Here is a 27,372-nt window from a genome sequence, read left to right on the forward strand (position 1 = left end):
ACTAATAAGAAAGGAAGGTAGCAAGGTTTTTAAGGCATCTAAGGTGGCAAAGAAGCTTGAAAATAGCTCTGGACCCAGCTGGAATTTCCCTTGTTCCAGCACCTCTGAGTCCAGAGCCATGACAGTGAGATCCTGAGTTCAGAGTTCAGAATGTGTAGCTAAGCTACTACTATTCAAAACATCAGTACCTTTTTTTCCAGCATAATTTCTGTTGGTCCTTTCCTTAAGTGTTCTCCAGACTTTATGCAATGTTCTGTGTCTGTTTCCCAAAGGTAGTCAGTTCGTACTAAGTCAGAAGTTAGTGACTCAGGAATGTAACAAAGTTATATACAAATAGTTTTTCCTTTTTTTCCTTCCATAATTCTGTTGCACATACTACTATTCTTCTTCCACTTCTTAGTACACAATAGCAGGACAAATAATATGTTTTAGATCAAAGAATCCCAGTGTGTGCAGCAGGCTTTGGATCAAGCCACTTATTAGCAAACACTTCAAGCACCACTCTCTTGCCGTTGGAGGCCTTTGACTTTCAACAGGTTTTGTGCTTGACATTTTTTACTGGCAAAAATAAGAATAGGCACAGTAAAATTTTTTTCCTTTTCTTTGTCTTTTTTTTCTCTCATGAAAGTTTATTGCTAATGTTCCAAACATTTCCCCAAAAGATAAATATTATCTGAATTTTCAGCAAATCAAAAAGAAATTCAGTTGGGTTAGCAACACTGTCCTTTGCAAGTGCTGAATAAGAACACTACAATGTTTTTGGAAAAGGAGTCAGTAATCACATGCAGAAAAGGAACATCTTCAGTGCTCTTGAGAGTCTTTTGACAAAGTAAAGAGTGCTTTGCCACTCTAGGGTTAGCAGATGAGATATAGCAATCAAGTAAGAAATGAGGAGGACAGTTTCTGCTGTACCTCCTTTGTGTAAGCGTATCAAACCACCAAAGCCAAAAGGAGAACTAGAAAAAAATTCTACAAACATTTGTTATAGCTACATAATTTTAAAAAATTGGTAAGGTCTTAAGCTGCTCGTGTTTTTATGTGTAAAAGTTTACTGCTTTTATAGAGGATATATTCTTTTTCACTCTAACCAAGCGTGAATGCAGTCATGATATGAATAGGAGAGAAGGAGGGGTGATCCTTAGATGTAGCTCATGTGTGTCTCTCATCAGATCACAGTTTGAGGTTTGCCTTCCCCTTGAGTCCCAGGGTAAATGTGGGCCTACAGTGCATGGCTTCAGCTTGAGAAAAACGTGAATTCCCACTCCCTCTGTCACCCCTCTGCACTGCTGCAGCTGCCCGGTTTGTGCTCCCTGGGCATGCTGCGCCTCCTTTTAGGCTCTGCAAGTCTCATGCAGGGAGCCAAGGAGCTGGAAACAAGTTACAGATCGTAACAAGAGTATGAGCATACAATGGGTATGGTACTGGTGTGGTGGACAGCAGTAATGGTGGAGGAGGTAGCAAAAGCCATCAAGTTCCTGCTTCCATTCTAGGAAATTCAACTTTGTAGAATTGGTGATATGTTTTTTGCATGGTTTAGCCTTCCTTGAGATTTTTGGATACCCACATGGTTGCCAGTTTTGTTCCTACACTGTACTCCACATCTGTCTAGAGCTGAAGGCGAAAAATTGGGCGCATACACACAGGCTGAGCTTCAGGAACAGATGTGTATTTAGTGGTGTGAACTCCCTATTAACTTGATGCAACCCACTAGCAAGGTTGTGCTAGAGGCTGCTTGGGCGGGTTTGAGCAGATTAGCTGTTAAATTCAAAATTTGCTCCCAAACTGCCTATTAAGATTAGTCACCAGTACTCCTCACTGCCCGTTGTTGCTGTTCCCTCCCCAGAGAGCTTTGTTCCTGGAGGTCAGTTTGGCAGGCAGCTCCTCTCCCTGCTTGCTTGTGCTAGGGCCTGGGAATCCACACCCCTAGGGTCTACAGGACACCTCTATCCCTGCCCTGCAATCACTTCATGTTCAATAGGCAGCTTGCTCATGGATATTAGGCAGAAGAGAAAGATTTAAGCAGAAGCTATATCATGTCCCCATTAGAAAAGAAATAACTCTTTTTCCCATATTCCCTTCTTCTACCTTCTCTGCGATGGTTTTTGAAGAGCAAGATACCACTGTGAACTTCAGCGATCCCGTAGTATGGCTGCTAAGACATAAATCTGGAGAAGTTTGACTAGGACTCGTTCAGCAGGGCAGCCCCAAGGACTTCACAGCATTGACTGCCCTGCAGTCTCCAGTTACTCTGCATATTTTGTTTTCTCACCCCTGGTGTTGTTTCCATTCTCAGGCTAGACTATCCTGTACTATGCAGACTCCATTCACAAGCTACACAGAAGGTTTTGTGTTTTTTTTTCATGCTGATCCATTGACAATGGTGTAAGGGCCTGCTGTCAAACTGAAATGCTTCTTGGCATTGCACACTAGAATCTTTTTTTGTAAGTTAACCTCTTTTTTGTTACATGTGCATAGTTGATAATAGAAACACGATATCTATGTGACAGAAGTGATACAAGCTTCAGTCTATGTAGCACCATTTCATCACGAGGAAATTTACGTATCAGAAGATAAAGAATGTTATTTCATAGAGATTACGTTAAATATTGTGTCAAATAATTCAATTATCCTACATCATTTGAATTCTAATAGGTTTCCCTCCCTTACAATGACTGTTCTTGTGCTTTTAAGCAGTAGACCTACATTCAGGCACTTGCATGTATTTTTTGGAAAAGAAGTTGGTCCATGAACAGCGGAAGTAGTGAGGTCTGGTTTCTTATTAGTTTGTTTTCTACTTTCCATAATCACCATGTTACTCCCAGGCCTGTCCCACATTGGCATTTCTCACCCTTGTCTCTGTGTCGCAGCTGTGCCCCTTCCCATGTGGCAGAAAGCACATGCTGCTGGTGATTTGGTGCACTTAGTGGTTGGCTGCACCTGATGGGTGGAGTTAAGTTATATTTGGCCCCTGGTATGGGGCTGAGGTTAAATTATTTTTTGCTCCCAGTGGGCATTGAATTTCCATCCTCTGACCAGATTCATGAAGCTTAGGAAATTTAGTGTCTCTGAGGCTCTTTCTTACCACATGTTGTTGAAGTTGGCCAATGGATACAAAATGATGGGGATGGTAGGAAGTGACTGAAAGGCAGATGGACAGTCACGCATGGTCACCTATGCCTTGCCTCCTGGGGAAACAAGGCTAGAAAGGTGGGGCTATGAGTCTTTTTTTTCCTTCTTTTCCTTTTTGTGAGGTTATACAATGAACAACTTAAAGGCACCTGTAACAAGATACTGAAAACGTGGACAGAAGTATTCAGTGCTTATAGAATTACTTCTGCTTACAGATTTTCACATTTTCTACTTGAAGAGATAGACTAATTTTAGTAAGGGTTTCTGTGTAGATAAAAGCAAAGCAGCCGTTAGCATCTGAAGACTTTTCATTGAGAGAAGAGTATTAAATTTTTGCAGTAGCCCTATGTAGACTTATTTGCCTGTTTATTATAAACTGGTAAATCCCCGCTTGGCTGTTGACAAATGCCAAAGCTCTCTGCAGAGCAGGAAGTTTGACCTTCTGTGTTTGGCTTAATTGTCAAAAATGTTACTTCAAAGCAGCATTACCTGAACCCTATTCTGAGCTTTTTTCATTGATATGGTTATTCCTAGAGTTCTTTCCTTCAGCCTGAGCCTACTCCTCCAACTAGCAGGAAGATGGAGTTTTTTCCCTGCAGACGTATCTATAGCTTCTTTATCCAGCAGATTATGTCCAATTTTTTATGTTCAAGGTGATTTCTAATGAACCACACGTACTCTTATGTGATCAGAGAGTAGTAGCTAATTTGTGGTTGTGTGTGTGGTTCCAACATTGGCTAACAGGTTAAGGAAACAAAAAAATCTTGCTTTGTACTTCACTGTTGATATTAAAGCAAAGTAGTTCCTTATGTCTTACTAATCAGTGTGTCAGTACGGCATCCTTTGTTATTTCTGAATTTACTTAAGTACATCTATTTTATAATTGATGTCACTGTGAGATCCAAGATTTTGAATGTAACATTTTTTCTGGAGTTGGAATTTGGAACTATTTCAGAAAAGTACAGAAACAAAAATCAATATCTGAAATCAACTAATATTTTTACTTGAAAGCCACGAATATTTTTATCTGTGATATTTTACTTCAGATTTCTTCTCTGTATGTTTTGCTGCTGTCTTGTGCTAGCTCATCCCAGCAGTTACTTTGATGGAAACTAATATTAGACTTTCATCAACAAATCATACTTTTACATATGCCATATACAACTTAAATATATGGCAGCCTACAGTGACACATCACTGGGTAGGTTCTGGCCTGCAAACAGGCCTGATATTAATGTACCACTATCCAGATGCATTAATCCTGACTGCTTCTCTCTAAGCATCCTCCAACACAAGGTGTTTGGGCTCCTCTTGCCTGTAGATACAGCTGGAACAGCCTGGCATCAGGAGTTAATATGCAGCCATCCTTTCCTTCAGAGGGTCAAGCTCAGGTAGCTGAGCACTTTGTTCCTTACGAATGCTGGAAAGATTGCCAAAATGCTGGAGCTAACTGAACCTCATATAGAAACTCCTACTTCCAGGATGTAATCCCAAGGAAAAAAACTCTAGATTAAAAAGTGGGATTTAAGAATAATTATTGCTCAAAGGTCTGCCACTCACTAAATCAAGATTGCTGTAAGGGCCAAGAAATTTACAGAAAAACTTGTCCATTCTCTGCCCCTTCCTGCTAGCCCTAAGGGAGCGGCAAGGGTGAGCCACTGGCAAGGCCAGGGTGGGAGCGGGCACGCAGCAGGCCGCCCTGGGCTGGGCCTCCCATGGGCTTGTTCTGCAGTGCCTGGGGGTGGCGAGCAGAACTGGATAAGGGACAGTGACTGGGCCCGCTGCAGGGCTGGGCCTGTCGGGCAGGGCCACAGGACTGGGATGGCGCTGAGGCCAAGCCAGCGGCCCCAGCAGGTGAGCGGGTGGCAGGGTACAAAGCTGGCATGGGCAGAGGCCTCCAACGATGCTCCCATGGCACCTGTTCCCTGCGGCCAGGCCTGGCCTCCGTGGCATCATCTTGGAGTGAGCCCCAGAGGGGTCGCGGAGCTTTGGGGCGCCCTGGGGCTGGCACCTCCCCCTATCTGTAAGGGATAGAAAACTTGTGGAGCAAATGGTGGAAAGGTCTCTGAAGAGTTCATCTAGCCCGTCCCTTACACCTGAAGGCAGGATCATCCATAACTGTGCCACTCCTGCCAGGAGTTTCTTTAACCTGTCCTTAAAACCTTCTAACGATGTGGATGTTAGAATCTGCCTAGACAAGCTGGTCCTTGTGCTTAATGCTAGAAAGCTTTCTGAAGTTTAGCTTCAGTTGTCTTTGCTATAAGGAACTCTCCCCTTGTTACTTTTTTGTCCTTTTCACCATGGACCTACAGTCCTTTAAAATCCCTGGTAACTATATCCTTGTCTCGCTTCAGTCTTCTCTAGCCCAAAGAGCTTAATTTTCTTTAGTCTTTTCCCATGTCTGTCTTTCCCTTCTGGCCTCCTTCCAGTTTATGTCATCCTTTTCAAAGAGCAGTGCCCAAAATGGAGAATATCCCAGCCAAAACTTTGCTAGTGCTAAGCAAAGCCAAAAGATAACTTCATAACTGATACAGTACATTATCCGTAAGGTATCTTTCTATTGATAAATGCCTCTGTAGTGGTTGCCCTTTTTTGCTATGGCATCATGGTCATTTTGTGAACTGCCATAAACCCCAATCTTTCCTCCAAAGCTGCTCCCTAACTAGTTGTTTTCCATCCTGCAAGCTGATCACTCCTGCCTGAATGTAGAACTTTTTGCTTACCTTACTGAACTGCACCTCATTTTTCCCGTTTTCTGTTGTGAATGACTTAGGGTCAGATGCTTCCCACAACCTCACAGCCCCTTCTCTTCCACACAGAACTCCGCTTCTTGTTTACTCACTGCAGTTTCTGGTGTGTTTATGTTATGGAAACAGTTTGACCCTGCATTTTGGAGGAGCAGAGCCTCACGCACATATAACAGCAAAATTAATTAATTATTTAAATGACAGTACAGCATAGTAACAGCTCAAGCTGGGTGCCTCTGGAGAGGGACCCCAAACAATGAAATTCTGGGGTAATTATACCCTTTACAGTTTTAGTTCTCCACCTGCCAGTGAAGGTCTTCTCCAGTCTTTTTTACTGAATTAGTGGTCTCTTTCCTTCTGATTGGTGTCTCTCTCCTTCTGACAGGTCCTGGCCTACATCCCAGGCTGGTTGCCATGTCCTTGTTTCCCACAGTCCCTTATCTTCTTGAAGGTCAACCACAAGCCAGGTGCATTCCATCTTGTCTCCTGCATTCTACTTTGTATCCTCATTAGCTAGTTTTGTGTCATTGTTAGCTAGTCTTAATTGATTTTGCAGTTATATCACCAGCAATGTCACATCGTTAGCAATGTTTCTGGAATTCATTGACAGTTCAGCCTTGAAGCCTGCTGGCTTCATCTACTTTAGGCGCTTATGCTAAGCAAGAGTCAGACTTATGCTAAGCTGAAGCTAAATCAACTACAATTTCCTTCTCCAACAGTTTAGCAACTAGAGATGTCAGTCGCAGATGTTTAAGTAATATATGAGGTTACTGAGACAAAAAGGATAAAGAAAAAATAGAGGAACAAATACAAATCCAGTATGCATAGATATGCCTAACATACAAGTTGATACTTACATAATGAGCCATCCACTTAACTGAGATAATCTCAAAGTAAAGTAAAATTTCACAGTAAAAAGCAACAGCTTAAGAAGGCTGTGGGTAATAACATATGTGGTTGGCATTTCAGGCGACAAGACTAAAGTCTGTTAAAACTAACCTCCTCATTAATTGTATTTAAGACCCCAAAGCATTTTTTTATGTCCTAGAGCGAAGATAGCACCTCCAGAAATAAATTACCCTTTAACGATATCCTAGGAAGTTGAATACACACTAATGTGGATGGAATATTTTCAAGTCCTGAGTCATCAAGCAGCATTTGACCTTTTTTTTTTTAGAAATGTCCATCTTTGGCAATCATAGTAACGAAGTCTAACATCTCTTAGCTTGACATATTTGAGAGGCTCATAGTGCTAGGCGATATGATGTCTATATGAGAAGTATGCGCATTCGCACACATTGTCAAAAAACAAAACCTCCTCTGGGTGAGTTTTCTTTCAAACTAACAAAATCTTAAGGCAAGCCTGGGTTTTCAAAAATGAAAATCTTTTCTGGGAACTTTTTATCCTAGCTATTTCCAGCAGAATTTAAGGAATAAGGTAGCCTCGATTAGGGAATATGGAGTCATGCAACATTGCATGGGTCCAAATTTGTGCAAGCGAGCGCAGCCTGGTCTAGACGCTCTCATGAGCCAGCAGAACGCTGACAGCTTTCCACAGGATCCTAATAAATTATCCCTTACGATTACAGACCGAGGAAAACATAAAATGACCTAGCTTAGCATGTATAGTTACTCTCCACTCAAAGAATGAAACAGATGGCTTAATTTATGACCTTGAAAGTAAATAAAGTTGTTATTCAAGAGAGCTACAGAAATTTTGACAAACTTTAAAGCACAATTCTCAATATATTCTTCGTCCACTAAATTTTAAGTGACCATGAAAGTCTTTTATTATTTAGATTTTGCAGCTGAACTGAAAACAGGTCTCAGAAGAAAAAATGATGCTTCATCAACTAAGGAGGTTAGAGTTTTCAACTCTAAGAATCCTGAAACAATGCATAGACCGCTTTTCTCTTAACTCAGTGACAACGTTTTTTTGGGAAAGTGCCAGGAACTTTTCAAAATCAATTGCTGTTCACATACATTTACTGCTGTCGCGCTTAGTACCGTCTGTCTTCATTTCATTGCTATATGTTGGTCTGATGTGATGCATAGAAGTTGTGCTAGACTGTATGAAGATTTATCTGTAGGATTGTGTTCCATTTTGCTTGTTCAGCATCCAGGTGAGGCAACATAGATGTGAACAACTTTATACTTTGTTTTTTAGTAGGAGCAAGCTTTACGAGCGCTTTGAAATTGTAAATTGAAATAACATGAAGTATTGTTATTGGACTTTAAACACATATATTTTGCTTTTTTTTCCCATCCTCAAACGTGTAAGCTATGATCCAGCAAACTATTTCACACACGGACTTTACCTTACGTATGTGAGTAGTCCCTCATTGTCCTCGATAAATACTGTTTGCAAGATCATGGTCTAAGATCGGTCCAGAATACCATTAAGCATTTTTATTTTTCTACTCTTCAGTTTGTGATCCCTTAAAAAGAAAAGTCAGAAGTTATAAAAATAATTCACAGCATCATGAATTATGCAGGAAGACATTCTAGTTCTCTGTTGATAAGGCAAAATGTTCAGGTACTGAGATATAAATTTGGATGGAGGACTAAAAAATTAGGCTCTGATTCAGTAAACCATTTGGGTTGAAAGTATTGCTCACGTACTTAATGTAAAGCACATGCTCAAGGATGTTGTGGATCAGACCTATACTGCTGTAGCATTTGGTTTACATTTTTTTCAAACTACTAACCCATCACTGGGTGTTAATATTCCAGGCACCTGAGAAAGTCATAGATGTCCAACTTACTATATTAGTGAGTGGCAGTAGAATAATTTCAGTGACTTTTAAAGTCTCCAGAGAATGATATGGTGAAACTAGGATCCCTTTCACCAAAAAAACCTGTTTAAATTGAACCAAATAATAAAATACTAATTCCTAGATCATTCTGATGTAGTGGGAGGTCCAGGGAGCTGGTTGCTGTGCCTTCAAACTCAGAAGTCTGCTTCTGGTGGCTAGCGGGGCTAGCTGCTAACGGTGGCTAGATAACTTACCCCTATGTTGGCTAAGGATCAAGCTCAGTAGTATTTTATATCACATCCCTTTCTACCCTATCTGTGACATATTTCTCTGACACTGTGGATGTGGGAGTGACTGGCACAGGATATAGCAGTTAGCCCCTTCCAGCTGTCAGCAAATTGAGAATTTTCCAGAGTGGGCAAAATTAAGGCTGTTTAAAGGGCACTTTAAACCATTTACAATTCACAAAGTGACACTGGTGAATGATAGAAAATAACCCACTCCTTTCCACACAAACAACGTTATTATTAGTTCTCTATGTAAGCCAGATGATTTCAGTTCTTAAATGAAAAAGACAATGTAGAAAAAGAAATTATACATATAATATGTATAAACTTCTTATAGAGAGCTCATGTTTCAAATTTGAAAATAAAACTTGCTCTAGTGAGTCTGCACTTAAACATGCCCTGCATTTAAAAATGGAATCATTCCTTTCTCTGGTTATTACTTTGATTTTTACACCATCACCAAAAGTAAATAAAAACTAACAGTTATATCCTGCTCATTTCCTCCGTGGATTGTTTGCTGCTTTCCACACTGTTGTTGTTAAAGTCAATCTTCTCTGTTTCACTTCATTGCTTTCAGCAGTTGTGCAGAGAAGAACAATCTTGATACTCCTTTTTAAAATCACAACTGGTTTAAAAGAATTTGCCTCAGTCTATTTTGTCTGCCTTCTCTTTCTGTCTCTCTTCCTTCTCTCTTCAGCCTGGAAGAGAGAGAGGGAAATCATAGAACAAAGCTATCAGCTGCCTGAAATCAGGCATTCACAGAGAGCTTGTTGAGGAGCCTCCCCTTTGAAAAGGGTGCTGGGCTCGATCATCAGAAATTACTGCAGTACAAACTCTCTGCCTTTGCATCTGTAAGTGCAGCTACTGCTGCTGGTAGGGCTGGACTGGCTGTCTTTGTGGATGACCCACATTTGGATTCTTGCTCTTCAATATAACAGTGACTTTCACAGATGTCAGTGCTTGTTATCTCCTGTAGAGAAATTAAACCTCTGCATGTTAGCTGATGTACATACTGTTCCGTCTTTTTAGCATCACTTCACCTTCCAAAGTAGGAGGGCTCAGAGGCACACACTGGGGTACTCAGTTACATTTTCCATAGCTCCCTTTAGATTTGGGTGTTCTTTTCTTCAAGAGATGGATGTAAGTTTAAAACACCTCCTCTGATTAGATCATCCCTCTCCCAGCAAGAGATCAGACTGATATTTTCAATGGGCTTCACTCCCATTTGCATTAAGGTCCTATTCTTCTAGACTGTTTCCTGGAGCATAGTCTGCATCAGTCTGGGCTGTCACTCCAATTGCTTTTCACTGCTTGGACAGTTAAGAAAGATGGAAAAACAGAATATCTGACCCACAAAGATTCTTGCTGTGCACAGGAATTTTCCACTAGCCTCCTCCCCACCATTGCTGCAGAGGGAGTTTCTGAGTGAGAGAGGACATGTTCCAAGCAGTTTTATGACTCCGTGATGACCTCTTCCTAAAATATCACCTAAAGGCCATTAGCTTTTGGAACAAGGTAAGAGCCTCCTACTCTCCCAGCCGCTTATCCCTACACTCACGTCTGGGGGGAGTGAGGACACCCCCAGCTGACTGGCAGGGAACAAACAGAACATGAAAGGAGCTCCATGGCACTCAGGCTGCGTTTTGTTGCCAACACATCATGTCCTTGGAAGCGTGTTCCTAACCTCATAGCCCCTGGGCGTGATTGTTAAATATATGAGGTTAGGAACAGAGGTTTACATGTGTTGGCAGTGAAATTGTTATTCGATTGGTTCTAGGTCCTACTCTAGCCCTTTGCTGCAAATGAAGATTTCTGCAGAGCTGCAGAGTCAACTGTATCTTCAGCATGCAGCAGAGAGAAGAGAGTCTAAGTTCTGTGGAAGGTGCCTTGCTGGGGTGTAGTTTCTTCCACCACCCACAACTAGATCTGCCTTATGCCTTTATGAAATGTGTTTATGCTCTTTGGTGCTTGCATTGCAGGCCCAGAAAGCTCAGGTTTCACTTCTCCCAAAGAGTAAGATGGCACACATGGGCTGGTGAGGCACTCCCAGCACAGAGCAGAGGAGACAGGGCAGCAGCTGAGAGCATGCTGTGGGAATAGTGCTCCCTTAGTCTCTCCTCAGCTCCTTCATCCCATGGGCCGGAGGGATAAGGGATGGTAGCTGGAGCAGCTGGCACCTTCTGGGACGTGGGTGTCATCTAATAAGAAGGAGGACAGAGTAAGACATTGCAAACAAGTGAGATGCAGACTTAGCCAGGGGACGTATGAGATGAGCCAAGCCTGTTAGTGTTACTCTCAGTGTGTGAGACTTGACAGGTTTTTCATATTAGAGGCACAAAGGTCATGTGTTTTGGAGCCTGCCCCTTAAGCCAGCATAAGCAGGATCAAAGACTTGAAATTAAGTCAGTTTAGTTTAAAATAAATTCTAAAGATACTTCCTCCTTCCACTGGTTTCTCCTCCGTGTAGGTTGGAGTTTTATAATGTTAGGTGTAAGTAAGAATAATATCCCTTCCAGCATGTGGCATAAGGAAGATTAGTTAAGAATTCATAAATGCATTTGGAACAAGCAACTCCATGTTACTGAAAATAAGATCAGTTATGTGATTAAAATGAAGGCAATCAAATTGGAAGCTTCAGCACTGCAGCTAAACAAACTGATATATCTAATCAGCAAACTATGTTCTTTTAAGGAACATATTAGAAATTAAAACGGAAAAAAATACTTTAAAACTGTCTTCTGTAGTCAACAAATGACTAGGCAGCAGTATTTATATAGACATATATAAAATCTTCTAACTGGAATTCATGAGGATTTTCTAATTGGACTTCACCAGTAAAAAAACTTTGCATCTGAGAATTCAATACAAGGGAGACATCTGGTGATACATCACAGGAATGTCATGTCTTAGCGCAGTCAGATTCATAACAGATGGAGCAGGGGTTAGCTCACACAAGTACAGATTTCCACAGCTGACGCTTACCAAACATACATACATACAGAAAAGATAGACTGAAAAATCTCTGCATCCCTGCAAAAATCTGGCTTACTTCTTTGTTATGAAATGTCAGTTGAAGTATTTATAGCATCAGATTTACAGAGTTGCTATTATAATGACTATTATAGAGTGGTAAATGATACTATAGATAAGCTGTTATCCTTGGGTAAGTGAATATAAGTTAAGAAAGAGAGAGAGTAGGAGAGCAAGAAAGAAAAAAGAAAATGACAGAGAAAGGAGGGAAAAAAGAAAGAAAAGGAAAGAAAAAATCTAAATCTGTTATGTTTTATGCTTTTGTGTGACATCTGCACACAGAAGCAATCTCTTGTGATTTTTTTAAGTTCCCTGTTATCATTTGAGGCATTTTAATTAAAACGGCAATGCTTACTGTAGGATGGTGATACTCTCCTAGAATTAAAGATGCATACTGTGTTTTATTTAAAGGCCGACATGGAAAGTTTCTGTGCTTAATGGGGATAGGGAATGAAAATGCATTTCTTTTGTTCTGCTCTAATGCTTTTTTACCCTAAGTTAATGCTGATGGAATGAAATAGAAGATCCACACCTGTGAGGTGCAAGGGTGGCTGTGAGGATTGTTGCTCTTTAGGAGGGACCAGCTGTGGACCCATTCCAGTAGCTGCCTGGCAGCGGACACCGTATGGAAATGTCAGCTGTGGTGTGTAGAAATAATGTGGTTGGCATTGTATTTTCCTATGCATTCCCCTTTCTGGATCATTCAGAAAATACTTTTTCATACCTGCAGGAAACTTGACATTTCTGTTCACTCAGAAGTGATGAGGCCTGGCTAATTCCAAAACTGAGCCAGGAACATAGGTTGCCTCCCCAGCACGTCCTTCAATATAACTGCTTTTGGGAAAGAACGGTTATGCTGGTTAAATCACTGAATGGGATTTGAAAGAATCTTGGTCCCGCTCCAAGCCCTTCTTTCTGTTTGCAGCATGAGCAGAGGAGGGAATTGCTGCTGTGCAGGAGGGCAGTTTCTCTCTTCCTCTTTCTAAAGCACAGATAAGTGATACTGCCTGTTCTTCCGAGCTGACATCCTTGCAGGTGTCTAAACCATACTCAGTTCTCTTGCTAAATGAAACTGTACAAGTGTAAAACTTTAAGAAAGATAGGAAAAACTAACTAACTAACTAACTTTTATTCCTATAAACATTTATTCAAAAGGGGCATTTTTACTAATGTAAAATTCTGCCTGTTTTAACACATATTTTTGAGATTCATGAAGTTACTCTTTTCTGTGCGCCTTCCTAAGCATTTGGTTGTACAAGTGCACATTTTTGACTGTATTCCTCTACACAGGCACCAAGCAAAGGTGAAGTGAAAAGAAAGCCACTCCTAAGTTTGCTGTGATAATTGTGTGGGAGATGTAGAGGACTGATTTTCTTTTTGTTGCTGTTTCTATTTTTTAATTCCTGGAAACGTCTCACATGTGAGAAATACTGTGGGCACTATGTATTCTTCCCCATGGTTTTAAGTTGAGCTGCTCCATGGAAATCCACTAAAACTGCTTGTTCTGTGCTACAAACAAATCTGCTGTGAGATCTGCTGTCTGCCTTGCAGCACTCCAATGTAATAATTTGACTTGGGATAAATCCTCATTTGAGGCTCATTTGACGACAAGTCCAGTGGTTTTCCAGATGTCTTCCAGTGCTATAAATCTCAATTCGGAAAAAAAACATTGATTTTAAATGACCCCTTTGGCTGTCCGCGTATAGCGCTGACTGCCAGGCCCCTCGGTTGGGCTGTGGCTCTGCCCTCAGGGTGCCAGTTCTCTCTCTTGGGTCTCAGAGATGCCCTGCAGCCTGCACGTCCCGTACCTTGGAGCCACACTGCTCACGCTGCTACGTCACCTGGCTCCTCTTCAGAGCTGTGAACGTTCATAGAAGTATAATGGCAGGTGCTACCAAAGGTCCCTGCAATGCTTATCATGTCAAACATCAATTAAGAATAACTTCAAATTAGTTTCCACAATGAAAGATGCTGCTCCTGGCATATGAGGCTGGCAATGGTGTTCATACTCATTACCTATCATAGATGCGACAAAAATTTGCTAAAAATTGTCAGCCTTGAGTACATTCTTTTCTTTGTAAGTGACTCCCAGAGCCAGCTGAACAGAGCTTGCCGAGTGCTGCTAGCTAATATATGTCCTGAGTCTCATGATGGATTTTGAGACCATCATCTTTAAACATGATAGCAAAAATAAAAGGCACCTGACTTCAGCCTACAATTAAATGATGTTTACCTTCCCAGTCATTACTGTCTTTGTTTAGACAAGTACAAAACCAGCACTAGTGGCTCTGTTGCAGCTTGGCTACTGAACAGTGACTTTTGAATGGCAACCATTTGCTTCAGAAATCTTTTTTGATCATCAGTTTTACAAAGAGCGGAAAAAAGACTTTAAGGCTGCCAAATTCATCTCAAAGCTGTAGCGTTGGCCAGGATATGAGGATGAACAAAGGAAAGGCCATCAGAAAAACATATGCTGATATGCACTGCTCTTCCCTCTAACATTTTCCCTGCGGTACTATATGTTTGTTTTGTGTTTGTAAAGTGCCTAAAACAGTGAGCTTCTGATCGCTGCTTATAGCTTCGTAGATTGTACTGTAGTGCACATAACAGAGACTGAATATTTGCTTCTGGAATAAAAGGTTGCCTAATCAGGTGCTTCGGACACGGACCCACAAATCAGAGAAACTCAGCTCAATTCTTGCTTTAGCTAATGATTTACTATTTGCCTTCAGTATCTTTGACAATTTCTCAGATATGAAGTAGGAAGAGTAGTTCATATTCTTCATCATAAAGAGAAGAGCTGCTCTGGTTAAAAATATGAGACGTCACTGTGATTTTATTATGTTTTAATTCCCTGGGGTAAAGAACAATAATATCTGTAAAGGAAAAGTGAAATATTATTACGACATATAAAAGTGAAATGTCATTTTACATGTCAAACTAGGACTTATTTGAGTGCTTGTGGACTTTGGTACTGAACTTTTCCAGATAAGATAAATTAATCTACCACTTTCAGTTGCATATCTGCATATTCAGTTGCTTCTCTTTTAACCTTTATAACCTCACTGAGTAATGAATGAAGCAACCAATGAATGATATCTTATACTATATGCTTATACTATATACTATATATTCATCTTGTACATGTTTATTGGAAGAGATGCAAAGGTGTACAGTTAGTACTATAAATTAAATGTTACTTATCATTTTTGTCAAAAACACACATGCACACTGACCTTTTCAGTTTCTGTATTTTATATAACCATAAGCGACAAACAGTTTGGAAATTTAACAAAGGAATATAACATAAACATAAGAACCAAAACAAAATAATAATTGTCATATCTTCTATAATTATTTAATCACTCCAGAGTAATTCCTTTAGACATTTTTCTCTTTATATCTTAGGAGAGTGCAAGACAGACGCTTTTCTGCTCACAGGCATAAAACCAACTATCTTTTTTTTTTTCATTCTATATAAGGAGATGAGTTAATATTTCTTCCAGGTGGAGAATTCTGCATCATATGAGGAAAGTTGTCCAGAATGATCAAATCAAGTAGCAGCATAAGATACATAACATAAAATCCTGAAAATAGAAAAGAAAATCTTTACTGTATTTCTTTTTTCTTTTAATCAAAAGCTAGCTGAGAGTTTCTAACCACTCATATTTTTCAAATGATTGAGTTTTCACTGCAGTAGCCAATCAAAATATTGCAAATCAACTCAACTCCTCCAGTATTTTATGCCACTGAAAAATGAAATGTAGTTTGCTTTCAGACGCTTTTCAAACCTTGATTAATACAACCGAGCCAGATGTGAATCAATAGTTTCTCTCTCTCCCCAAGACTCCCCACCTTTGGTTGTATGAGCTTATGAGGCAAGGGCAAGCATCATCATTTCAGAATATCCTGATGAAGTAAAACTAGTCAGCTATATCACTGGGCTAGAATAAGACTCAGAATACCTATACTATGGGCACTGGCACACTGACCTGCTGCTGGAGCAAATGAGTTTGAGTCATTGTGTCGATTAATATTTGAATATTTCATATAAAATTGGACAACTTCAGCAAGAGAGTTTTCAAGGCTCATTATTGCACTGTGCAAGGAACAGTACACATGTACTCCCTTCAATTCCCTTCTCACCTGCTACAAACTCTGTAGCTCAAATTGAGATCAGCTCCGAAGTATCTGTCATGTGAACAGTCCCAAGTGAACTAAAACCACCTTTTCACTCCATGAAATATTCACACCATGAAGTATTCACTCAGTCCAATAGGACTGTATAATATAAATGTTTGTTTATTGTGGTGATAACATATCTTTTTCATTCTTTTACATATATATTAAGGAATTCTTCATACACCCACTCACAAGTACAGCTACATGAGAAATTATCTCTCTCATAAAAATTTTAACTTCTCATTTTCTGACACAAGAACAGTCTCTGCTGGAGCCCATCTGACACTACAATCATCTGTCTAATCCAAATGATAACCGTTTCAAAATGTCACCATGCCATAAATTCCTACTATGTCTCCTCACATACATCTCCCATGTGGGAAATTTAAGTTCCTCAGTATTACCTTCTCCTGACATTCAATATTCAGTATTGGACAAGTCCTTGTAATAGGATGCAATTCAAGTGTAAAATACAAATACAGTGAAGAGATTTGGTGTCTCACAGAAGACCTACTATACTAGCTTAGAGAACTAGAAACTACTGGGATATACATCTTTAAGCACATGGAAGCTTAACACATGGAAAAATATTTTAGGACACATTTGAGAAATCTGTATCTGTATTACTCTTGTTTTTTCTCTCACCTTTTGACTTATAGACAAGGTTTAAGGCAAATCTTTATGCTTACAGAGATTAAAATAGTCATCTCCCAAAACACTGTAAACATATTCTGAAAAATATTTCTAATAGTACTTTTCAATAGAAAATAAGACATATATATTTATCTTTAGCCTGTGTGTTTTTATGTGTGTATGTGTGTAAAATGCTGCCATGACATGATACACAGGTTTATTAGCAAGATTTGGGATGAACATATCCTTGTTACAAAGTCCAACCAGCTGGACGCTGGACCAGCAAGGAACGCTTCATGATAAGAATCGTTAACAAAGAAGAGCTGGGAAGAGTTTGCCTTGTTGCCCTTGTGTTATGACTTGAATAAGAATGACAAAATAACAGACGCTGTAATTTGAACTTGGAACTATACTTTTCTCTGGCAAAAAGGATGCATATAGTATGCTCTCTGAGGTGCTGAACTTTACTGTTTGGTCTTTATTAAGCTCTGATTTGCACAATTGAACAACTTTTCTTTACATCAGATGATTGCAGAAAAGAGTAATTTTGGACACAACCAGATAAGGATGATTTTTTGAGCTAGCTAGGTAGGTCTGAGAACCAGCTTGACTGAGAACTTTGTATGCGTCTGAAATTAAGCATCATGCTGTAGAAAAGCTGATACAAGTCATGACAGTCTGAATCCCTCCAACTTTTCTATTCAAAGTGATGAAAGAAAAGTAAGGGAGGGTACTGGACATGTTAGGTTTAAATTTCTGACTGACTGTCATTGTAAGAACCAAATTTAAGATCCCATTCAGGGAACAGATTCTTGCCTGGCAGAGAAACCGTGAAGAGTTTCTCGAGAAATTGTGCAATATTCGGGAGGAAACAAATGGAGCACTTTTCTGTGCAAGTAGGTAAGGTGGATCCAGCTGTCAGATGCACTTTCAGTGAACAAGTGAAAAGCTCTATGTTCATAAGTTCCAGGAAATATTCAAGGATCGAGCTTAAAGAATCCTCTTTGGTGTAATAGCTGAATTTACATACAACAGCAAAAAAAAAACAGTCCACTCACCTTCATTCAGATCGGGTAGACTCCTCTATGCTCTTTATAAAGAAGTTTCATACTAGGTAAGATCGAGCATGCTCTCAGTCTGAGTCTTCCAGACACTCTGCTGTGAAATGCAGGGGCCTGAGGTTTTGATGAAGCTGCTCTTCCCCAAGTCCCTTTGCTGAAATTCTGCGATTGGTGACTGGGAAACTGTACCGTCAGAAAGAACAGATCCTGAAGCTGCAATAACCTCAGCCACACTACTAGAGTTGAAATGAAGCTGCATCCTGCTTTGCCTTCATCAGAGCTTTGGAAGAAGAACAGGAAGGAAGGCACCTAGTGGCTTGTGTCACCTCCTAGAGACAGACCAGTTCCAGAGCAAAGGTCTGTCTCTTTCTACTTTCCCAAGTCATAAGAAAACTGATGAAGGGTTGTCCCTGGTCATAAAAAATTATCTGAAGATATTGTCTTGAACTAGCTGAACTGTCTTGGACTGTCTACTAGAATAGTAACATGACCTGTAACATGAATTTGGCTCGCAGAAGGGTAGACTTCGGAAAGCAGGATTGGAACATCACTCCCCAAACACAGACGTTTACTGCTTCTCAACAAAGGGAAAAATGTCTTCGTCCTTCGCTGCTTGCTAGGTAGAATTAGTACTGGGCATCACTGCATGGATGTGAAAGGCAAGGCTGGCATGCTTTCCAAACAGCCCATGTTTCTAGAGCACTGATGCATAGACAAGCTCTTTGGTGGACAGGAAACTGAGTTTTGTAATACTGAACAAATGTGTACCTCATATTCAGTCTTGAGGCATCTATTATAGGTTGCTTCAGTCAGAGTTTTGGTTTGAAAGCATGCTTCCAAATAGTTAAAAGTTCTTGCTACTTGCAGTTTGTGCCCATTGCCTCTCTTCCTACTGCTGGGCACCAGCGAGAAGAGTCTGGCCCCACCCTCTTGACCCCCTCCCTTCAGATACTTATACACATTGATTTAGAGGGGATCTTATAAATGTATATAGTATCTGAAGGGAGGGTGCCAAGAGGATGGGACTAGACTTTTCTCCGTGATGCCCAGTGGCGGGACGAGAGGCAGCGGGCACAAACTGAAACACAGGAAGCTCTGTCTGAACATGAGGAAAAACTTCTTTCCTGTGAAGGTTACTGAGCACTGGAACAGGTTGCCCAGAGAGCCTGTGGAGTTGCCATCCTTGGAGATACTCAAAAGTTATCTGGCCACAGTTCTGTGCAATGTGCTCTAGAGGGCCCTGCTTGAGCAGAGGGGTTGGACTAGATGATCTCCAGAGGTCCCTTCCAACCTCAACTATTCTGTGATTCTGTGATTCTACTACAAGAGGGAATACAGCCAGGCAGAGGTGAGCCAAAACTGTTTCCATTGGGAATTTGCTGGTAGGTAAACCTAAAGGAACCTATTTTCGGAGGGCAAAAAGTCATTGCTGTGAAATTCCCTCTTTCTGAGATGAATAAAGGGCTGGCTGTCTAGCTCCTGAGCTAGAAGAGAAGCCAGTTGCTGCAGCAGTTGAATCCTGTGAGGAGAGGGTACAGAAAAGGGATGCGGAAGGTGAATGATTAGCACCAAAGAAACTGGACTGAGCTCTGTCTCCAAAGTTGAATTGTCCAACACCTCAGTGTCTGAAATTGTTGATTCCCATGTAGGAAGATGCTTGGCTAATTAGCTGTTGAAAGGGATTGATAATGATCGCTGACACTGTGGGGAGAGAGAGGACTGCATCCTTCAAGGCACCTCCAAAGCTATTCTGCAAAAAAATGGAGGTGTGAGAGGCTGGTGGGTACAAACAAGTGGTGTCTGGCAGCAGTGCAGTCTGGACGAATATAGGTATCTCACCATAGGTTAACAAGCCCTCACAGGGAAGAAGACAGGCTTCTGGACTGACCATACTAAAAGATGTCTGCAAAGCACTAAGCTTATGCGTAGATCCCTAGAGATAAAATGGTAGCCTTTGTCTTCTTGAAAATACTCAGAATCTCACCTGGGGCCAAAGAACTTGAGACTCTCTAGAACATCCTCCTCTGCCTGCTGCTTTTCCCTTGGAAAATAAGGATGAAAAAAAGAGTAAGGCCGGAATGCAAAAGCGCTACTTCATTTAGCTGGTAGACAGGCAGTAGTGTGCTGCACCTCTTATAATTATTACCTGACAAGCAGGAAGGACATCAGTATGGGTGTTGTTAAGGCTAAAAAACTTGTCTTGCATGTTTGGATGTATGCATACCACAGTCTGCATGCTCATATGAACAGTCACTTGAAGGGAAAACACAATCTGCTGTAATGCCTATCTGCTAGACAAAATGTGCATGATTAGTTCCATATGGCTTTTCTCTCTGAAACAGTAGAGCTCCAAAGTGAGGAAAGGTTTCAAACAGAGGTGATGATGTATTTCTAAATCCCACCTCTATAAAGCACTTATTGGAGAAATTGGCCTTCAGTTGGATTTAAACACATGTTTATGTGCTTTGCTTAAACATCTGCTTAAGGACATGCACATATTGAGACATAGTCTTCTTTGAGTGGGATTTGAACCAAATCCCAAGAGCTTTGCTGGATGAGGGTCTAAAAGAAGATATCTGCATTCAACAGAGAAAGGGGATCTGTTATCTAGTGTAACATTCTCCTCACCACTGTGCTGCAGTATCACATAGAAAAGTGATAGTGCTATGTCTCATCATGTAGTCACATTCAGGAGTTCACTCCACTTAACAGGTGGAGGTGCCTAGTCTTACAGTTGGAGGGTCCTTCAGAGGACAGATCAGAAAATCAAGATGTTGCACTGCATTTTAATGTAACCCATAACTGATCACTTTAGAATAGCCTCAGACCAGTCTACACTGTGTAACTCACAAGTGGCTGAAGTGCCCGTACAGCTGGTAGCCAGGAAGGGATTGGCCATGCCTACTCTGATCAGAGAGTCCTTCACATGGGAATTCAGAGATAGGAATCTGTGAAAAGCTTTCTACGTTAGCCCTTCTTTCTCCACACACTGCGTGAGGGAAAGAAGGCAGATTAGTCTTCTAATTTAGATGTTTAAAAGTTAATTGCCAAATTTAAGTGCTATTAATAAGCAGCATGAATTTCAGAAGTAATATTTTTGCAGGGGAGGGTGGGCTGTGAAATCACTAATTGTCAGAAATATAAGAATGAAAACAAAGTGGTTTGTTCAGCATTTTTTTTTTTTTCAACATTCAAGACCACTTTAGCAGGCATTCAGTGAAGGGCTGTAAAAATTGCAACATATAGCAGGGTGGCATTTCTATTCTAAGTACCCGCCCTGCCACTGCCATCCACAAGGGTGACTTAGGGGAGTGCCAGTCACTCTCCAGTAAAGACAGGAAAATCAAACGTCCAAATGGGAACTCCTGAAAGCCAGCTTGCTGAGCACTAGGGGGGTTTAAACTAGTCAATCACAAACATTGAGAGGGCTGTGTGTCTGAAACCTTGTCTTTGATTTTTCCCTGGGAAATAGGACTTCACTGCCCTGAAACCACCATGGCCTGCAGCACCATGCCTGCTCTCCTCCATTACCAGGGATTAGGAAAAGCAACCAGGAGTCCAGAGAGCTAAATCCCAAACCAATATCACCCTGAAGACATTTGACCCAATGGCTCTGTATTATAGGAAAATATGTTAGCCACCAGCTTATATTTTGTACAGAGGCAATCCTCACCTCTCTTACTGAATTCAGGCTACTCTGTAGTCAAAATTACTAAACTTGTGAGAGCAGAAGGAAAGGGTCCCCAAGGGGCAGTGAACTGGAGTCTTGGGATTAGGCATATAGGCTGAGCAGGGGAGTTGTGTGGTTCCTGAGGCTGCTGGGGAAATTGAAATAAAATACTTAAAAGCCTGAGAAAGTGCTGGGGAATAGGAGCCAGAATCGTCACTCCAGGAAATGTACTACCCGCTGAGCTCAAGATCACAGTTCGTTTTCTGCTGGTGCCATGGTTATTCCGTTCTCAGATGCACAGCAGCCCATTTTCAAGAGTGAGGGGGACTATTCCTACCCCAATTATACAGTGCCTGGTGTTTATGGCATTTTTCTGAGCTCAGAGGGCTGGAGGCTCCAACCTTCGTGGGGCAAGAAGTGCCTAGGACTCAGGTTTCATATTTCCTGGAGCAGTGCTCTAGGTTATTGGACAGAAGCAGGGCATTATGTTATGTGGCAAAGTCATTTTAATTAAACTCCAGGACAGCTCAAGCTAGTGAAATGAATTCTGAACATATGCAGCAGGTCAGTCCCCAAACAGCCCCACAAAGTAAACATACACTGACCTGGTCAGCTCAGCAAAGACAAGACTGTGTACAGTGCCTGTCGACATTGCAGTGGGCTCTCAGGGAATTTTTTCCCTGGGGCTGTAGGTGTTTCATGTGCATAAAACACGTGAGGCAGCGTTTTCCTTAGCTAGTCACAGCAGGGTAGGACAAGATCGTATTTCCGTTCCTTCCCCTGTGGGAGCTTTGTAGGCTGTGCCTTTCTCCTCTACCCCAATGTAACTGCTAGTAGCACAGCTTGCATGTGAAGTCCTGTATGAAGGCAGTTTTATTTGGTAACTCTTATTTCCTATATGGAAATAAATGACTTGTAAGAAGGAGCTGAACTGCTGTCACTTTTTGTGTCCCTTAGGTGGAGAAGGGAACTCACTGCTAGCTTCTTGCATGCTAGCTGAAGCCTTCAGCCATTGAACAGGGCTTTTGACAATGTACTTTTTGTATATAGACTCTTAAATTCTGCTTAAGCACCACTTTACATGCATAAATCTCTTTTTGGATCTGGGAATTAGTCTGTGTGCTTCAGTTTGTCATCTGCAAAATGGAGAATTTCCTTACCTGAGAAGAAAAGTGAGTGATAAATATTTCAGAGAATACCAAGCACTCAGACACCTCTCTCAGTGCAGGTGACAAAAGCACCTTGGCTAGACAGGAAAACACTGCTGCTGCTGTAAAATTCCCGGAAGAACACCACAGAGTAAAGATGAGATATAACAATGTGGGAGGCTATTGTAGCAATCTATGTGATAGATAGATAGCATCATTCACAGGAAAGCAAAATGGATTTCTGTATAGGCTTTCATTCGTATGCACTTCACTCACTATGCCACAAAACATTGTTGTTCATCCTTCTATTTTTAATTACTGTTTGCTGAGAAGAGTCCCAAGCAAAGAGAGTTCAAAAAAGGAACTGTGTCATGTTTGGGCTTACTGTTTTGACAGTATGGGACAATCTTTGCAATTCCAATATGGAAATAGTCTCAGAGCTGTTTTCGCTGGCAATGCAGAAACAGAAGATTTAGGGGAAAATGTTTTATACTGGCTTTGCACAGTGGACTTATTTAACTAAATATTTATCATGTGCTTCCCGTGTGCAGGTCTCTAAACACTTTATTCAGAGCCAGGGCATCATCTGGCCGTTAGCTCATGCCAGTGAAAACCTGTGACATTGATAGAGGAGACTTTGCCGCTCAGGAATCTGTAGCTGCTATTTACAGGCTTGCCCCACGAGAGGGCAATATGGCATCATCCGTTGCATTTCCTTAATAAAATTTTTTTTAAAGGATCAGGCTCTTGAAGTGAGAATTTCATTCTACCATAGATGCATAGTATTTGTAGAAAGAACATTTACTCTTTTAAAGTGTTGCTATTTTGCTTATAGCAGTAACATATAATCAGTATGCATTAAATTCCTTTCATCTCACAGAAGCTAATATGACCCTCTGCTGGTAGCTAATCTAGAACAACTAAACACTGGGAGAAAAATTCATTTTTTTCATATCTCAGACATTCCGAGAAGACAAATAAACTGAAGGTTCAGCACTACAACTCATCCTCTGGGAGTATGTCATTTATCAATAGTTTTAAAAGGACTAATAACATGAACAAAAATCTGTAGCCTCATATCTCTAGTTTTATTGACCTTTATTCAGTTAAATATCTTATTTTGTATCAGACCCTCAGGTCTGTATCCTCCCCTGTTTAACCGACAAATTTCTATATCACCTCCTAACCTGACGGATCCGAATGCACTTTTCAAAAGTGCCACTGATAGCAAATACCTGCTCCTTCTACAGCCTATAGAAGTTTTATCTTCCACTTGAGTGGAAACTGCTAACCGTATGCTGAACATTTTTGATAATGCCAGCCAGAAATATTTTGTTCCTACATAGATCATATTCTGTCTTATATTCCAAAAGGCCATGCATATTTTCCTCTGTATTTTTCATGTGAGTGATTCAGTTGTGTATGAGTGATTTGTCTTAACTACGTGTTACACAGAAGTTACTTGCCAGCTCCAGGCTCTGTTGGTGATTTGCAGTGTCACCAGCCATTAGAAAGGAGAACACAGAGTCATTAACCAGATCTTGACAAGTAAATGAAGACAAACCACATCAGAAATGCTTTTGCTAATGATATTGGAAGGAGGAAACACACTCTGAAAAGCAATGACTTAAAATGAATAAGTAAATAAGTTGAGATAAGGGCCCATGCAGGCTATGGCTGCACTCTCTGTAGCGCACAGCGTATGATGAGGCCACAGGGTCAGGGAGGATGTGGCGAGTGCGCTGGAGGCAGGTTGACTCCTGCAGAGCAAACCCACCTGGCCAGCCTGCAGCCCAGCGCGCCCGCACAAGCAGCCGCGGGAGGCAGGAACGTGGATGGAGGGACAGGTTATGCCATACTTAATCACAAGGGGCTGACATTTTTAGCATGCTGTAGACATAACTATGCTTGCTTCTTCTGCTAATCATGATATTTAATTGCTGTGAAACATCAGGCAGTTATGTGCTATGGTGGCAGTAACTAGTTTGATTAGTCATTGTTCATGAAATCATTGTTCGTATCTACGGTCTCCTGCACACGCAGCACTAGACACAGAAACCAGTCATTATTCTGGAGGTTGCGTCACTGAAGTCCACACTCAGAAGGGAAGCTGCTGAAAAGCAAAGAGTCATTTATGTCACACAGACTGAGAGTCAATTTTGAATGGATCAGAAAGAAACAGTAGACTTGGAGAACTGTCTGGATAAGAGAAGCAAATACTTTTGTATGGATGAAGACTGGTCAGTCTATAATGGTTCTGTACTCTGCTGTGATTAAGTGGCTGTGCTGCTATCATGAAAAATTAGAAATTAACTGACTCTCATTTCTCATTTTCTTTCCTTTGGACGCCGCTAAGAGGCACTGAGCACCGTTACCTCTGCACTTCTACTGTGGACTGGTTTTCTGCTGGCCCAGAGAAGGCATTGTACATTCACAGAGAAGTCCAATTTAATCTCATGTTTTCCCCATGAGGTGTATTTGAAAGAGATCTTTAGCAATTCTGAAGCTTCCAAATCTGCTTCAGAAAAGATGTCAGAAAATCCTCCTCAGAAAAAACATTCGGGGCGTACTGCCTGGCCCCTGGAAGTGGTGCAGAGAGACCCAAGTGTGGCCGGGGAGTGTTATGCCCCAAGCAGGAGGTACCAAGCGGCTGTTACTGGTAGCGCACTCCAGAGACACACGACGCTTTCAGGGCAAAGACAAAGAAGATAGTCCTGATATAAAAAAATTCTTTGTGGCAGAAGCAGATTAAAGCACAAGTAAAAATAGCAGCATATCGCTAGTCATGGGTGTGCCAAGACTCAGCAGTGTGAAACAGGGCCCTGCTTGTGTTGGGGGCTGGGGCGGGCATGAGCAGGGTGGTGGCGACTCTCCCCTTGGCTTCTGCTTCACAGCTCACAGTGGAGCGGGTGAGGGACAGCAGGCAGCCCCCGAGAGTGCATCCGCTCACCACTACACTGAGCCAATGCCTGCGCCGGCCTCGCACCCCACCACTGCCTCCCCTGCAGAGGCCCACGGCTCGGCCTTGGAGCTGCCTTGTCCCTGCAGCCATGCCTGGTGGGTCCAGCCCCACAGCAGAGCCTGGTCGCTGTCCCCAGGCCGGCTCTGCTCACCACCTCTGGGTGCTGCAGGACAGGCCTGGCGGGGAGACCCTGCCCCGGTGGTCCTGCTGCGCCCTGACAGCCCCAAGAGAAGTGAGAGCTTGTATAGATTCGTTTGTTTCCATCAAAATAATGTTCTTGTCCAAACTATTTTTGGCCAGCTTATCACTATACTTTAGCAATAGAAAACTGCTGGCCAGAAAATTTCCTTTACATCAACACAATACGCTTAATGGAAAAGGGCATTATTCTCTGGGAAAGCTGTTTTTCCAGCTCGCAGAACCAACTGCCAGCCAGCAACAAAAAAATAAAAAAGGCAAAAAAAAAAGATGGAAACTATAAAAAGCTCTATAGCTTTTTAAACGTGCAGTTTTATTTGTATTATATATTTGGCAATAAATTGCAAAAGACTTTTAAGCAAAAATAAATTTTAGGGTTAGACTTTAAAGAAATTTTATCTGTAAGAGATGCATGTAAATAAAGCTACACAATTTTTGAGGCTTTATTGTGTTTATTAAAGCATCATAAAGAAGAAAATACAGATTTAGTGTGACATTAAGTATGTAACCAATTCATAAAGCTCCTGCTAAATTTGTACACTGTGAGGGATGTGCATGCATTGGATTCTGGATAGTCCTCTCTATTTAACTGAAAGAAAAAAGAGTGAAGTGAAGCCTGAAGAGTTTTGTCAGCTCAGCCAATTTCAAAATCCCATCCCACCCATCACAGCCCCATAACCAGGACAAACTACAGTGCAAATGCACTCAAACATGCTTATAATAAAGCATAACCAAACAGGATCAGCATTTCATTTACGAAGTAAACAAGATTAAGACCAAGTGAAACCAAAACTTTAGCCCAAGTGAAGAACTTACAGGATAGGGCCTGAATATTAATACCTATGTAATATGGGTATTCTGATATTACCTAATTTGGCCACAATTTGGTAAGCCATGTTTCAGCCAGGCTGTTTTTCCTTATGCAGAGAAAAACTCATCTAAAGACTAGAGAAAATATTCTTACAAAATAGAGATTCGTTAGGATGTTTGGTGCACCTATGGCACCACTTAATAAACTCGGTGCTTCTTTTTGGGAACTTGTTCGTACCTAGTGTTCTTTTTTGTGTTCACAGTTTCTGCTTGCTGGAGTTAAGGCTTTTGAGCAGTGATTATGCCTTAACCACAACTGAAAGACAGAATCACAGAATAGGTGAGGTTGGAAAGCACTTCTGGAGATCATCTGGCCCGCTCCTCCCCCACCGCCCCTGCTCAAGCAGGGTCAGCTAGAGCAGCTTGCCCAGGACTGTGTTCAGTTAGGTGTTAAATATCTCCAAGGATGGAGACTCCACAATCTCTCTACTGGTTCAACTACCCCCACATTAAAGAAGTGTTTTCTTGTGTTCGCACGGAATTTCCTGTGTTTCAGTTTATGCCCATTACCTCTCACCCTGTCAGTGGGCACCACTGAGAAGCCCCATCCTCTTTACACCCTCCTATCAGGTATTTATAACCATCGGTAAGAGCCCCCCTGAGCCTTCTCTTCTCCAGGCTAAACTGAAGAGCAGAGGTAGTCCCAGCTCTCTTAGCCTCTCCTCGTATGGGAAATGCTTCAATACCTTAATCATCTTT

The 27,372-nt window shown here is 41.3% G+C and overlaps 1 long non-coding RNA gene across 2 annotated transcripts in view; it reads left to right on the forward strand.

Moving 5' to 3' along the window:
* Positions 1 to 27,372, forward strand: part of LOC138061925 (uncharacterized) — a 58,828-nt gene that overhangs the window by 1,928 nt on the left and 29,528 nt on the right. The window lies entirely within an intron of this gene.

Source organism: Struthio camelus, chromosome 1 (assembly GCF_040807025.1).
Source record: "Struthio camelus isolate bStrCam1 chromosome 1, bStrCam1.hap1, whole genome shotgun sequence".
NCBI lineage: Eukaryota > Metazoa > Chordata > Aves > Struthioniformes > Struthionidae > Struthio > Struthio camelus.